Below are 15873 nucleotides of genomic sequence, written 5' to 3'. Positions count from 1 at the left end.
AGGGGGAAATGCGTCCATCATGTAAGTAAAACTGGATTATCTCACAATAGTACATTTTTATTACTACCAAATATGACTTATTGTATGACTTATTGGCAGATAATCCGGTTTGCACTTAACAAAAGCGTTTATAGCAGCCTCAACTAAAACAAACCGGCATATATGCCAAAATGTCTGACCCGGGTAAAATTTCTCCCGGTTAAAAAAATAAATTATAATAGGCAAATTTAAAAAAAAAACTTTAGCAAACTGAAAGATGCGAAACTGCGGTGAGGAATACGAGTCTAAAACCCGTAGAAGAGTGAACCAACGAAGCATGAAGCCTCCTTGCCACAACTGTAAACGCAAGTGTTCCTAGTCATTACTACAGATCTCAAAGTTCTCGGGAGTATATCGATGGTGGAAAATCTATCGCCGATCACAGAGATTATCTAATATAACAGAAATAAAGGAGTCAAACCTTGCAGGAATCAGCTACTACCAGTACAGAGGTTTTTTCAAGTCATACAAACTTTCACACTGAAGAAAGATCAGTGTGATGTTTGTCTCATTTACGACGGCAACTTTTACTTCAAAACCTCCTACGGATCACATGCCTGGGAGGAGGCGAAGAAAAGGAATAAACGGGGCAATGGGAGCGTGAATCCTGTTCTGATGCACGCTTATTCCAAGAGACTATTGATGAGAAGAAGAAAAATGGTATCCTAAAGTTAGTTACCGCCGGGATAATACCGTCAATTCAGATTTCCATAAACGATTGGGAAACTTTGAAGTTACCAGCAAAGGAAAGAGCAGTATTATGTTAATTGTTTATAAAAAAAATTGTGAAGCAATAAATTATTTTTTCATTGACAACATTGTCTTTTTTTATACCTTAAACAGGTTCCAAAAGAAGAAGCCACTGTGACACAAATGCAAATATTACACTGATTTTAAAGCCATACTGGCATATCTGCATTTTACTCTTAATTTAAGCAATTTTCGATTTATTTGCAACTACTACTTCAATAAGCAGTATTCGTCTAAATTTTATTCATTCATAAGGTGGCATTGAGGTGAACCAAACGGACGTAAAAAGGAAAATATCATATGCGAAATCTTTAAAGCGCTCTGGTGAAAAACAAGCATTTTGCAGATATGCCGGTTTGATTTCACAGCGACGATATATTACCATACTTACCTGGTAGGTCACTTGAGATTAAGACTCAATTAACATTAACTAATTGTTTATTAGCGAAATTTATATACAGGATTTAGGACATAATTGGAAAATTGGATATAATTGGACTTTCTCTCAGGAATGGTATACTTAATTTAAGGGTATGAAAGCTTAAAAAGGTGAGTTTTTAGTTTAGAACTGAATTCTGTTGGACTTGTTATGGATCTTAGTTCCGGAGGGAGTTTATTCCAAACCTTCGGCCCAGATGCTCCGAAAGCGCGATCACCAAATTTAGTATTTGGTTTGCGCTTAGGTTTCATCAGTCTGCCTACAGCTGATGATGTTGCTGATCTATGAGTTGACTGCCTCAGACCAGTGTTCTCCGGGACGCATAGTTCAGAAATGTAGGGTGGGGCCATTTCATTGATGGATTTAAACACCATCCAGCACAATTTGTACTGGATTCTTTCAGGGCACTTGAGCCAGTGAAGGTTACGAAGGTATTCTGAAATGTGCGAATATTTAGTGACCCCGGTTATGAGCCGTGCAGCTGCATTAAACACTGATTTTGTCAATTTGATATTTTGGTAGGCTGGCATAAATGCCGTTGCAGTAATCGATTTTTACAATAATTAATAATATTTTTAATTGGATACATATATCTCGCTTTGTAATATTAAAATCTGAAAGTGAAACATACATATGCTTTCAAAAACAATTTTTCATTTTGGAATACGTTCAAAAACATCTACTTGAAATTGAATGTCAAGTGGGAATATTTGATCACATGATTTTGTTTGGACTAGATATTTATAGATCACACTTCTACGGAATATTTATTCATGGGACGTATGGCGGTAAAGTAAAGAATATAGTACAATACACACAATGAAGCCTTCGCATTCCCGTTTTCCTGGAAAAGTTGTCAACATGGCACGCCATATTGTATTTGAACAATTTTCGCGGCCATTACCATTATTAGTTTTGTTAGGGCACAAAGGAATATAGACGAAGACTGGCGGAGAAGAAGAGAGGAAGGTCTGGGAGGATGGAAGAGATTTGCCCGCGTGTTTAGAATGTGGTAATCGACCCGATCCTGTCTCGTCAAAGTTCTTACGAAAATAGCTCGGGTAAAAGAGACCGCTGAATTTATTGTTGAGGGAATGTTTTTCTAGGCCCAAATAAATAAGTTATCGTAATATGGGGCGACTTTGATCATCGCTGATTGATCTGCACAATTCTCGCTAATAATTTTTCTACGCTTCGGAAATAAGTGTCAAGTTAGTTGGTTCCTACCCAGTTATATTCGGTTAAATTGTGAAGTTGTTTTCATATTAGATATTTTCAGACAGAGAAAAAGTAATGTTAACACATTTTATAAATTCCTAAAGGATAATAATAGTTTTGTGTCATAGTCTTGAATATTCCAACTCGCATGCGTGTTCGTACACGCTAATCTCCGAAACCTTCCAACCGAATTCGATGATTTTTTTTTATGTGTATGGTCGGTACCAGCATGAAATATAGGATGGTTCTGGACCCGATAGGTGGCGCTGTTGTCGAGATATATTTTTTTTGATTTTTGAACAAATGTTTTTTGTTTTTTTTTTTCATAATTTCATTCAAAAATACATGCAACCACAAATTTTTACTTCCCTACATAGAAGGAGGTGTGTGGCAGAACAACGTCTTATATAATAAAATGCATTTCAAATGGTTGAATTAAATTCTAACTGGTTTCTATTTAGCCTGCGCATGTTTGTGCTCGCGAAACTCAAAACTACAAAAAGTAGTATGTTTGTTATTATTAGTACCAGGAGTCTTTAGAGATGTTTAAATCAAAATATTGCACCATAATGAGATAATGAGACGAATTAAGATCGATGTAATGTAGTTGTTTTAGCAGTAACATTGTGGTATACAGTAGTGAATGGTGGAAGAAGTCAGAGGCGCCCAAGAAAGACATTAGCAAAAGCGAAGCATTTCGGGGGATCCACTAGTAAGCTTATAAAAAACGGTATCGTCGTCCCACTACGAAAGGTGACTTTGATTAACGTATTTTATATTTTATTTTGACTCCCCATAAACATATAAAATATATTCTACGATAGTATATGTATGTGCAATAAATATGACGAAACATTTTCAACACAAATATTTTTATAAAAAAAGTTTTTTAGTTTCAAAGTTGAAAATCGATCAGTCACCCCATTTTACGTTAATAGAAGAGTGGACATATTATTTTAAAGGGAAATTTCACATTGATTCTGTTTCTCACTCATGATTTTGTCAAAAATATATGGATTAAGCGAATGGAATTTAATCATTACGATCTCTCCACTTCAATCTATGAATTTTATATAATTTATCTATTATGACAACAAATGTAAATACATTAATATTTTTTTTTAAATCGCACGTTTTTTTAGCCCTTTGATGAGTTTGTGTGTCAACAGTGAAAAATCGTTTATTTATAACACTAATTATTAGAGTCCTGGATACAGAGGGACTATGGCATCTCCAATTGGGGTACGTTGTAAGGCTGAATAGAGTGGAAACAGTAAGGATGGTTTACCCAGCAATGTAGACCGGATTTCTGCCACTCTGAATTTATAACCTGTGACAAACTCGCATAAAAAATTGCGTTGGGCGTGTAACACGCAAAGTATCAAACTAAAACGTTAAAAAAACAAACGATTTTCATTGCCTGAATCCGTTCTTCGTGGACACAGCGGAGATGAATAATTTAACAAAACATAAAACTCATAGCTTTATTCTTGGCAAAAGTTGGTCATTTTCTATTCAGTATTCAGCCTGACGGAAGCATGATTGCAAACATTCCCCACTGACATATTCATTGGCCTGTTATCCATCTGTCTGCCATCACTGAACTGTATCCTGTGCACTGCATAACTGTTCCACTGTGCTTCCACTGAACTACTGCCGCATTGTCGTCCACAGTGGGCCATTATTATTCAATGCATTATGCAACATGACAGTTGCCCATTCTCCCTGGACTGAAAAGTTGTTTCAATGTAGAACAGAACATTTAAAAAAAACTATATGTTACATGCTGTACATATGTATAACATCCTACACGAATAAAATGATGGAATGAAGGAATCAAATTTAAACACACTTTTTTTCTCATTTACACCAGTCTGTGTATTAAAAATACCAGAAAACTTTTCATAATCACGCACGTGAATATTTTACGAAAGTTACGAAGTCTGGCTGGCCACGCAGTTGGTGGTAGTGGTAGCAAACCACTTGGGGCGATCTATGGCAGAAGTGTTTGTTATCCAATAAATGGTTCCCAGGGCGGCGGTACCCATACCCGCTCCCAAATTGAAAAAACTCGATTAATAACTTTTTCCGTTAATTTAATTTAATCTAAATAATTTATTTTTTTTCGTAAAATTCATCTTACTTCAATAATACACATTTTAACACATACGCCTTAAGAAACTCATATATAATGCATTCAGTTCACCTTATTACATCTACAAGTGTTTTGCTTCGCTGCCATACATCGGTGTTGATATCAGAAATTAGAACTCCATTATTGAATGCTATTATCCCCTAATTTAACAAATAAATTATTAAAAAACAATACAGATGTCACGGGATGCGTGGCAGATTCAAAACATCGAAATTGATTTATTGAAGGAAGTGAAAATGAAAGTAAGCAAAAAGTTATATTTTTGAAAACAAAACAATTCTTTAGTTATTTTTTAATACTTACATAAAAATATATTACAAATAAAAAATTCATCATCATTTAGAATAATAAGATCCAGTCAATTTTAATGAGAATAGAAAAAAAATACACCGCACAGAGTTTTAGCGGCCGGGCGGAAAGAGCCTACAAGTCAAAAGGCTGGCCGAATAAAGCGTCGTTTCATAGAAGAGCGTCGTCCCGTCTTGCCACTGCCGGTTTTACCCCCCCTAGGCGCGCCAAAAGATGTATCACATAAAAATGCAACGAACACTATACAATTTCACACTTATTAACGAAATAGGCTTTTTTTCTTTATGACAGTTCCTGTATTAGTCAAGTCAAATACCTCATGAGAAAACGTCACAAACGAACGTCAGTGCTAAGAAAAATTCACTGATTAAAATAGTCTAATGACTCTGTTTTTTTAATATACCTACTTGCGGTAAAACAACAAACAAATTAGCAGTAAGACTAAGTATCAACAACAATATCGGCCATTTGTAAACTGTCGTTGCTCGATGGCACTGACTTGATCACGTGACACTTCAAAATTCGTCGCGTTCATTGTCGCCTGTATTCGTCCTTGCGTAACCCGAATCATTCGCATTTTAAGACACTAGAAAATACAGTAGTCACCTCTGTAAATAATTGGGCGTAGAAAAAATACAGCATACTAAACCAGGACTACGGTCTATGAATAAAACGAGGTGACCTCTTTCCACTCCTTTGTCACTTGGGTCTGTCAAAATGTTATTGATGAAGTACAATCCCGGCCCTTATTTTGTTCACGTTTTTGTGCCATAGGACGTATCACTTTTACAAATCGTTTTGTGAAAAAACTGTTTGTCAGAATTTCCCACGGATGCCATTTCAATATTAAAAAAAGTATAAGCAATTTACTTCGTATCAAATATTCAAGGCGCATGCTTTTGTTGGAATAAGTCATTATTATTTTTAATGCGAAAAGCATCGGATGTCTTCGAATTTAATACAATCCGAATAACTAATTTAAAAAGCAATATTTAACTCGGTAAGGTTTAAGTGAACTCGGTAAGGGGATTTCCACGTGCAAATGTGCTCAGAGGACAAGAGTTCAAAACCTGGAAAGGTAAAAACAAAACCTTAATCAATATTGGTTGTGAGACTTGGATTGAATTACCGATACAATATTTTATTTGTATGCCTTTCTCGAAAGAATTTAATTTTTATTTATTTATTCATTTCGGGAAATCGACAGTTTACATTTAATCAGTTTGTACATAAGTATTATATAGTAAAATAAAACCAATTATGGATTTCATCCTTGTGACTTTAACTGAGACAGCATAATATGGAATAAGTTATTTAAATTTGTGAGAAAGGAATATGAATTAAAAAAAATTTACAAAACAAAGATTATATAAAACGAAAAATTCACAAAACAATACATTTATAGCCATTTAGAGAGGTTGTAGATATAAATCAAATCATAATAGATATATGTATAAACAATAGAGACATAAACATTATTCACAAACCATCAGAGAAATATTCTTTTATGGACCTCTTGTATTTGGTAAGTTCGCAACTGAAAATATCAACCTTAGATAATACGCTATTGTAATTATTGCATAGTCTGTTCAGGCAAGAATTCTGATTAGAGTTCGTTTTGCTTTGATCATCCCTAAACAGGACACAAGAGCGTGTTTAACGCGCAGGTACATTGAATGGAATCTTGTTTAGCAACTCTGGGCATTGAATATTATTGTTAACTACTTTATACAGGAATAGTGCATCATTATGATGCCTCCGTACACTCAGTGAATCAATTTTAAAGTATGAAGCCGGCTCTGCATAATTATTAAATATTACAAATGACTTGTAACAAAGATATTTTAGGAATTTGTTTTGAATTGCTTCGATTTTGTTTCTGTGGATTTTGTTAAATGGAGACCAAACAACTGATGCCAACTCCAAATGACTTCGTACGTAGGCAAAGTAAAGTTGCTTAATGATATCGATGCTATTAAAAAGTTTTTTTTTTAATATGTACAAAACCATTTATTCACATTCGTATTGTGCAAAGTAACAATGCATTTTTTTTTTTTTTTTTTTTTTTTTTTTTTTTTTTTTTTTTATTGTTATTAAGTTTAATTTGTAGAACTCCATTTTATTTTTTTATTTTTTATATATACAATAATATTATTATTGGGTTTATAAAAACAGTTTATTTTTAAACAAGTTCTGCTGTGTAATTATTATTACGCGTGACAGCTGTTTCGCCCTCTGAAGGCATTATCAAACTGTGGGTAGCCCACTTACAGACGATACATTTATATTATTTCTAGGTAGGTATTTTAATTTCATTTACTGATTTCTTAATTGATTTCTAAGTAAAATATTAAAAATTATTAATGGTTATTACCCCAGCAAAGTTTCCCCAATTAGTGTAATGTTTAAATTTGACTGAATGTCTTTATGTTAGTTATTCCCAAACGATGACTCATAGGGTTATTTTAATAGCATAATTAAGTACTTCATAGTGCACTCATATTTGCATCAGGTTTGAAGATATCTAGTAGGGGTGAACGAATTATATTTGTTTGTTCATTAATTAGTAATTAAGTATATTATGACCCTATGAGTCATCGTTTGGGAATAACTAACATAAAGACATTCAGTCAAATTTAAACATTACACTAATTGGGGAAACTTTGCTGGGGTAATAACCATTAATAATTTTTAATATTTTACTTAGAAATCAATTAAGAAATCAGTAAATGAAATTAAAATACCTACCTAGAAATAATATAAATGTATCGTCTGTAAGTGGGCTACCCACAGTTTGATAATGCCTTCAGAGGGCGAAACAGCTGTCACGCGTAATAATAATTACACAGCAGAACTTGTTTAAAAATAAACTGTTTTTATAAACCCAATAATAATATTATTGTATATATAAAAAATAAAAAAATAACAATGCATCTTAATATTTTAAAGCCCAACTTGCAAAAGGTGTTTTATCCTAAAATTAGCGCAATCTATGAACGAGCAGTTTATGAATTCATTTTAATTTCATTCTTAAGTCCAATTGAAGAACGTTTCGATCGTGAACTGTTGTATGTTTCCATAGGGATGTTGAGAAAATCTTCCACTATTAAAGTACCATAAGGTTCTTCGCACAAACGATACAAATTTACACCTTTCGTGATGAAAGATAATTTTAGTATCGCCCTGGTATTTCTAAATTATTTATTTGTACTAATTTGTCATAGTTAAGACCTAGTTGTTCGAACCCTCGTCACTCATTTGACGAATCTTCAAATCATTTTTTTTTATATCTGACCGGTCTCCCTTCCGCCGGTTCTCAGCCCGTCAGCGTTTGGTTAAATGTCGATGAAAGTAATGCTAGACAGCACAGCGGCTTATCACACAACCCTATTAAATTTGACAAAAACGCACAGTTAAAAACTTAATGGTGCTGGAGTTTGTCGAATGTGACGGAAAATCAGGCATCCGGGCATTAGAATCGAAAATTTAGAAATGGATTTGTAATGTTTAGTAACTAGTATCTAGATCTGAATAGCTAGATATTTCCCTACCTTCCCCCTTCCCCATGAATGCAAAAATTAAAATATTAATCAACATACTACAGAGGTATTCAAATTCCACGTTTTACAAATGTCAAACTATGTTGCTTGCCGTTTCACGAAAATGAAATATTCAAATGTCAACACTCACAGAGGGTTGAATTTTGCCACAAATTGGCATGTTAACATAATGTTATTGTGATGTTTTCAAGAGAAAAAAACATGGAATGAAGCCTTTCAAAATATAATTTTGTAAAGTAAACATTTTGAAAGGACCAAACATATAGAACTCCGCGGCGTAGGAAAACACTCTGAAAAGGTAGCAATTTTTTAAAGATTTACTTTATTACATATCTTCGTTTGTTTAGAATTATATAAACATTAATTTGAAATAATAAATTCCTTATAAGTTGATTTTGTTTTCATAATTCGAATGATTCGAGATTATTAGTTACTTCTAAGAACTCTAAAAAATTCTATGGTTTTAATTATAAAATTGCCGTGAAATATTATAATAACAAGAAATCTGTTTTCATAAGCAGCAAAACTCAAAAAAGCTTCGGATGTATGAAATTTGAAAATCATATCCTTTCTGAAATAACAAAGTTTTATCAAATAACTATGGATCTTTAAAATATCAAATTTAACACCAAAATTACAAAAAATACATGACATGCCAACCATCCTTGTTTTGATTTAATAGCTCCATTACCTATGGAGTTTTCGAACATTAAAATTAACATATATTTGATTAAAAAATCGGAAAAAAACGTTTTTAGAAAAACTTTTGGAAAAACTGGGTAGTAAGGCTAAGTACAGTTTTAAATATTTGACTTTGCTGGAGGCTAAAGAAATCATACGAACGGAATTAAAAAATATTTACATTGGCGACGCCCCCGAATGTAAACCCATATTTAAAGTTTTAAAACAACAACAAAAATACACAAAGCAAGTTTCATTTCATATAATTTTTTCATGATAGGTTCATTTGTCTCCCGCTAGAGTTAGTTTCCGGTTACATCATTTATACCCCTCTTGTTACAGCGAAAAGCAATTATAATTATTATTATTTCCACATATTACACAGAGGCTAATTAATACACTACACCAGCTCGCGGAAACTAATTTGACTGCTCTATAAAGAAAAAGTGCGATTTTATATATATTTATATATAAATATATTTTTTTATAATTTTTAAATCCGTGTAATACTGTGGAAATTTACTGATGTTTGGGTTAACCGTACACCTTATTGTTAACCTCACGCTACAGTGCAAATATGACGGTAGATTGCACGTTATGTTACGTATACATACGCGAGCTTAACTACTGAACTGAACCTCAACTTATGGGAAAGGAACTAAGCAAATGGCGCGAAACGCAATAGTAAAAATAAAATAAAATGTTTACAGTTGCTTCGTTCCTATCCCGTAATTCGTGGTACGGTTCGCTTTTCGGTTCGCAAATGTTTACCAACCATTATAGAGTAAAGTATCGGGTGTGCAATAAATATAAATATTGTTTTGATTAACCGCTGAGGTGTAAAAAATATTCTGGTTGACAGCACGCTACGGTTTAAATAATATTCTGGTTGACAGCACGTTACGGTGTAAATAATATTCTGGTTGACAGCACGTTACGGTGTAAATAATATTCTGGTTGACAGCACGATACGGTGTAAATAATATTGTGGTTGACAGCGCGCTACGGTGTAAATAATATTCTGGTTAACAGCACGCTATAATGTAAATTCTTTAAGGACAAGTTGTTTCACCGAAATTCAAATGTATATAATTACATTGTCATCAAATGTCCATTTTGATTTGACGGCTGAAATGTCCCGCCGATTCTAAATCCGTTTAGCTTTTGAACAAATTTTGATCAGCAGAAGAGGACACCTTCACGTTGTTAAGCTTTTCAGCGTATTACAATTTGATAGAAAGCTGAAAAGCACTTTCAATCGGGGACCTTTCAAATGTAAAAAAACCCAAAATGGCGCCGAATGGCCAGTTGATGCCTTTGTCACACGTGAATTTCTGCGAAACAACTAGGACTAAAAGTACCAGTCGACCGCACACCGAAATGCACTTTTTTTTTAAACTCCTAAAATAATATTCTCAGATGATGAACTGTGTTTTAAAAATGTAGAAGGAGAAAACTATATGATTTAAGATTTTCACGGCCAAAAGTATTTTTGTTATTTGTTTTTGGGGTATTATGCCGTCTTGCGCTAACGGCATAATACCCCAAAAACAAATAACAAAAAAAAAAAAAAATAAAAGGAGAAAACTGGTTAAACCATTTCTTTGAATTTTTTTGGAAGTTACAAAAGTTTTATGAAGCAGCTAATTTAAAAAAAAGGGGACGCGTAATTACACAAGTTTATGGTGACGTACGTTCGGGACTGTAGAGGGAAATATGCTAATGTCAGCGGACCCCCCTAAGGGTCTTGTGGAACTCCGTGGAAGAGTGGTCCTTGGCTCTGAGCCAGCTGTTTATGAAGAAGTTGCAAGTTCAACCCCCGTGCAATACAGATTTTATCCCGAAATTCCTGGCAATAACCTCCGAGAACGAATTTAATTGTAGAGCATTGAAAACCGATTAGTCACCAACCTGAATAATTTATCAACCAAGAAATGCTAACTACCTTAAATAATATCTCCTCATATCGGATTGAACACTCTTTCGAACAACAAGTACCCAGTAGTGATTTTATATTTTGTTATATAAAGTAGTTTTATTTGAAAATTTTTTCATTGAAAAGCAAAGAATAAATAAATGATATCAGGTTCACTCTTATAATTTTAAAACATTATCAGGTAATGAATTTTCGCTATTCTCAGCCAGCGAAGACGTTTCCATCATGAACCATGGAGCTAATTAGGAGTAATTATTTAACCTTTTTTTTTAAATAAGACAAGACACAAAATTTCTAATATCAGTTGCCTATCTGACCTGCTTGACTTGGTCTGATGAATTCTAGAACGCGGATTTGCTTTGAACATAAGTATAATTTTCAAAAGTGTTTGTTTGAAGAATTCAGACAAGCGATAAAGCACCTACCTGTATCATAATATTTTAACAAAAAATATTTTAATTGCCATTTTCAAAAGTATTCAACTGATTTTTAGAGAATTCAGACTATACCCTGATTTTTCACAGGTCTGCGCTAGTATATTATTTTATCTTTTATATTTTTCAATTGTTCAATATGAATAAGAATGAAGATATTTTCGGAAAATTCGGGTAGTAAAAACAGGTACACTGTAAAATTGTCCACCATAAAATTCGGACGTCTAGTGTTTGGTCGCTTGACGGCGGATTCCTCACTGAAAGTACTTTTGATGAATTGTGCTATATTTTTTTCCCGTCAGGAAGGTTAAATAATTCGATGTATTATATTTAGATGAGACATGAAGCGAAAAAATATGTTCTACTTTTGTACGTCTAATTTGACCTCCAACGCTCTAACACCGAACGACCGGAAACCACAAAATCCGGTCTACGCGCTGTGCGCACCGATTTTCGCTAGTGGAATACGTTTCACCGAGATATTAGTAGGCAATAGCGCCTCTAATTGTATAACTCTATGGTTAAATACTAACAATTGTTCTTACACATGCTTCACAAACTGTACGGGAAGTAGGCGAGATAAACCTAGGATATCTATACAGATTTAAAGAAGTCATGAAATGAAATCAAGTGTCACGTGATCAAGCTAGTGCCATTGATCAACGACAGTTTGCAAATGGCGGCGATTGTTGTCGATACTAGTGCTGATTTGTGTGTTGTTTTACCGCAAGCTTATTAAATATACAATTTCTGACAGTCTGTATCTAACAAACAACACATCTTGGGGAAACGTGTCTGTAGTTTAATAAAAAAAATCACAGTGTTGAAATGAAACGTAAGCTTAATGTTCAAATCTTCATAAGATATTAAATTAAGACCCATTCGCAAGAAGAGTATTTAAGTACCTATCCTGACTACATGTATGGAAAATGACTGGGTACTATTCTGTCCAGCGATTTATGACTAGATAGCAAACAAAACTCTAGGAGCTAGTTTTCAAATTTAGTACAACTTTACTTATCTTCGTTTGCATTCGCCCGTGAAAAAACGTTTAATGTATAGAGTGATAAAAGCAAGATGGCTGCCTGCTTTGCCCGAAAGCTTTTAGCTCTCCATGCGAATTGCCGAGCGCTAACTTTAAGCCGCATTCAGATTGGATTAGAGAACACCCGAGAGTCTTTTTCTTGTCAATGACAGCCACTAAAAAGTCGCATATATGGTTCATTGCGACACAACAGAAGCCAAGTATTTTTTACTCTGTATCTGAACAAGGCCTCACGCTATAAAAGTTTAGAGGCCGAATAATTTATTCACTTATGAATGAGGATAACCATTCCTACTGCTAATAATAATCCCTAAGAAAACTGTTTTTAAGGCGATGCACTACGTCGTGTAATATTTTAAATCGAGCCGCTATCAATAACACCCCTTACGTAGATGGCGATAAGTTTTAAATTCCCGCTTAACACCATCCGCCTGTTTTGATTTATGCAAGAAAAAAACATGGCCAAAAAGTACCTTTTATTTTATTTTGTTTTTTTTTCGATCATTTTATAAATAACTTAATTTGCCACATTATACAATAAAATCATAACCGAAAATGGGTTCGTAAGTAGGAGATTTTGAACTTTAAAGCAGTTTTCATAGGCCTTATACATTATTTCTTTCTGGGCTTATAAAAAGACTTATCTAAAAAAATACTCGATTATTTCAAAAGCCAAGATGTGTTCTACTCGCAGTATTTAATAAAAGCATCTGAAACATTTCTAGGCGACCAAATTTTCAAACCAAAAACACATGATTTTGCATTACTAGGTATGGCATTGCCTTAAGCGGGTTTCTACAGAAAAATGAAACGGTTATTGAAAACTCTAAGATTAAATAAGTAATTTTCAGAAAAAAAAATTGTTTCAATAATGACAATTTGGGAAAGTGATGTTATTCAATTAAAATTGCTGTTATTCTGCTATTCAAATTGATTTTTTTTTCAATTCAAACTGAAAGCAGAACAGGAAAAAAAAGAAAGAATTTTGATAATAAAAAAATTAAAATATTCGTCGAATGTTGATTTTAAAGAATGTTATGAATTTAGTGAGGTTCGTATTCAGCCAATGAATGTCTAAGCATAATCTAATAAATGTACCAGAGCTTTTTCTTATAAATACATTTCCAAGACAACTTTTAGGAATATAAAATGTGTCCGGAGATCAAGTGACTCTTAACGGACATCTGAAATAAATATGTACGGGCTACAAATAAAATTGTGAATTTTCTTATGAAGCTTTACTAGGTTTACGGTTCATGGAGACAAATTAAGGTTCGTGGAAACATCGTTTTAATGTTCATGGATACATAGCTTACGTTCATGCAAGCATAGGTGCATGGATACATAGCTTTAATGTTGATGGAGACATAGCTTATGTTCATGCAAGCATAGGTTCATGGATACAGTTTTAATGTTCATGGATACATAGCTTACGTTCATGCAAGCATAGGTGCATGGATACATAGTTTTAATGTTCATGGAGAGATAGTTTTCAGGGTTTCGCATGCGATAAGAAGAGTTTTAATACATATTTGTAATAAGCATTTACTTTGTGGCTCGTCATAATTTACAATAAAAGATATAAATTTGTTTTAGACCACTTTAATTTTAATTGCACTCTACCGGTTTCGGAAGCACCCTTCCTTCGCCAGGAGAATATTAAAACTAACCTATGATACAAAATATTGACAGATATATACACAAAAAATGTAATTTAGGTGTTTGAGTGGGAGGTTAACAAAGGGGGACGGGTAATTGCAGGAATTCCGCCAATATCAGAGCGATTTACTGGAAATATATCTAGAATGGGACTAAACGATAAATTAATTTGGTTATTCAATATACTAACGCTAGTTAGGTAGAGTACAATTAAAATTAAAGTGGTCTAAAACAAATTTATATCTTTTTTTTTTTTTTTTTTTTTTTTTTATATATACAATAATATTATTATTGGGTTTATAAAAACAGTTTATTTTTAAACAAGTTCTGCTGTACAGCAGAACTTGTTTAAAAATAAACTGTTTTTATAAACCCAATAATAATATTATTGTATATATAAAAAATAAAAAAATAAAATGGAGTTCTACAAATTAAACTTAATAACAATAAATAAAACAACAAATTTATATCTTTCATTGTAGAGTTTTAATAAGTTAAGTTTTGTTATGTTCACAGAAACAACAAAGCTTAAAGGCCTTATTTTGTTCGTTTCAAACAACCTTCTTTATTTGGTGGATAACTTTAGAATAATAGTATTTTGAAAATATGCACCAAAATTAAGAGTGTTTTTGATGGTTAGACCGCTATTGCAAGATCAGTGTTCATGGCGCCATCTTTATCTCCTTATACAGGGTTTTCCAATAACGGGTGTTATTTTGATATTCAATCGTAAAAGATCAATGGTTTCGTTGCTTGTGTGGCACGTAGCGCCGTCTTGTTGAAAGTAAACGTTGTCCAGATCAATACCATCCAATTCCGGCCATAAAAAAATCATTAATCATCTCTCGATAGCGCAATCCATTCACCGTAACTGTTGCTCCAGCCTCATTTTCGAAAAAGTAAGGTCCAATGACTCCAATGACTGCCGGATCATAAACCGCACCAAACAGTCACACGTTGAGGATAGAGAGGCTTTTCAACAATAACTCTTGGGTTTTCCGAGCCCTAGATGCGACAATTTTGCTTGTTGACGAAGCCACCGAAGTGGAAATGGGCCTCATCACTCAAGATGATTTGCATTTGATTCACTCAAGTGAATTTTAATAATTTCAATGCGTTGTTGAAGCGTGTATCGTTCCATTTTTATTAATGGCGTAGTTTCTACTTGTCAAATGTCAAAAAATGACAGCTTCAAAAGTAACATCTACCGAAATAGCGGGCTATTCAAAATAACACCTCTTATTGGAAAACCCTGTAGTACTGAAAAATTGATGTAGATTAGAACAATAATTCGATTTTTTGACAGTGTTGGTTAGACCACTCTTTCGCTAGTGGCCTCGTATTACATAATAAATTATGCCCTGGTGCAGAATTGATGATGCAAGGAAAAATCAGACAGAGGGAGTAGTAGTTGTTGACAGTCTGAAGTGCGCGTCACGTGGTTGGCGCTACAAACGTCGTTGATGGATTAACTAGGGATGAGATGGACTACTCGCTACTAAAAATAATGTAGCGTTATATCCATTGTAATCCAGTGGCGCGCACTCTTTGGCCATTTTCCAGAAATTATATTTCCATTTAAAAATACATTATCTATTTTTTTTTTTCGAATTACGAACGTTCTTCGTACGTCTCCTTAAAAACACCC

At 33.6% G+C, this 15873-nt stretch overlaps 1 protein-coding gene across 1 annotated transcript in view; it reads right to left on the bottom strand.

Moving 5' to 3' along the window:
* Positions 1-15873, bottom strand: part of LOC149418036 (E3 ubiquitin-protein ligase RNF19A-like) — a 125053-nt gene that overhangs the window by 37324 nt on the left and 71856 nt on the right. The gene's annotated exons all lie outside the window — the stretch shown is intronic.

Source organism: Hesperophylax consimilis, chromosome 14 (assembly GCF_061612785.1).
Source record: "Hesperophylax consimilis isolate HC1 chromosome 14, BYU_Hcon_1.0, whole genome shotgun sequence".
NCBI lineage: Eukaryota > Metazoa > Arthropoda > Insecta > Trichoptera > Limnephilidae > Hesperophylax > Hesperophylax consimilis.
The sequence above is the reverse complement of the archived record's forward strand: the minus strand, read 5'-3'. Positions and strand labels throughout refer to the sequence as shown.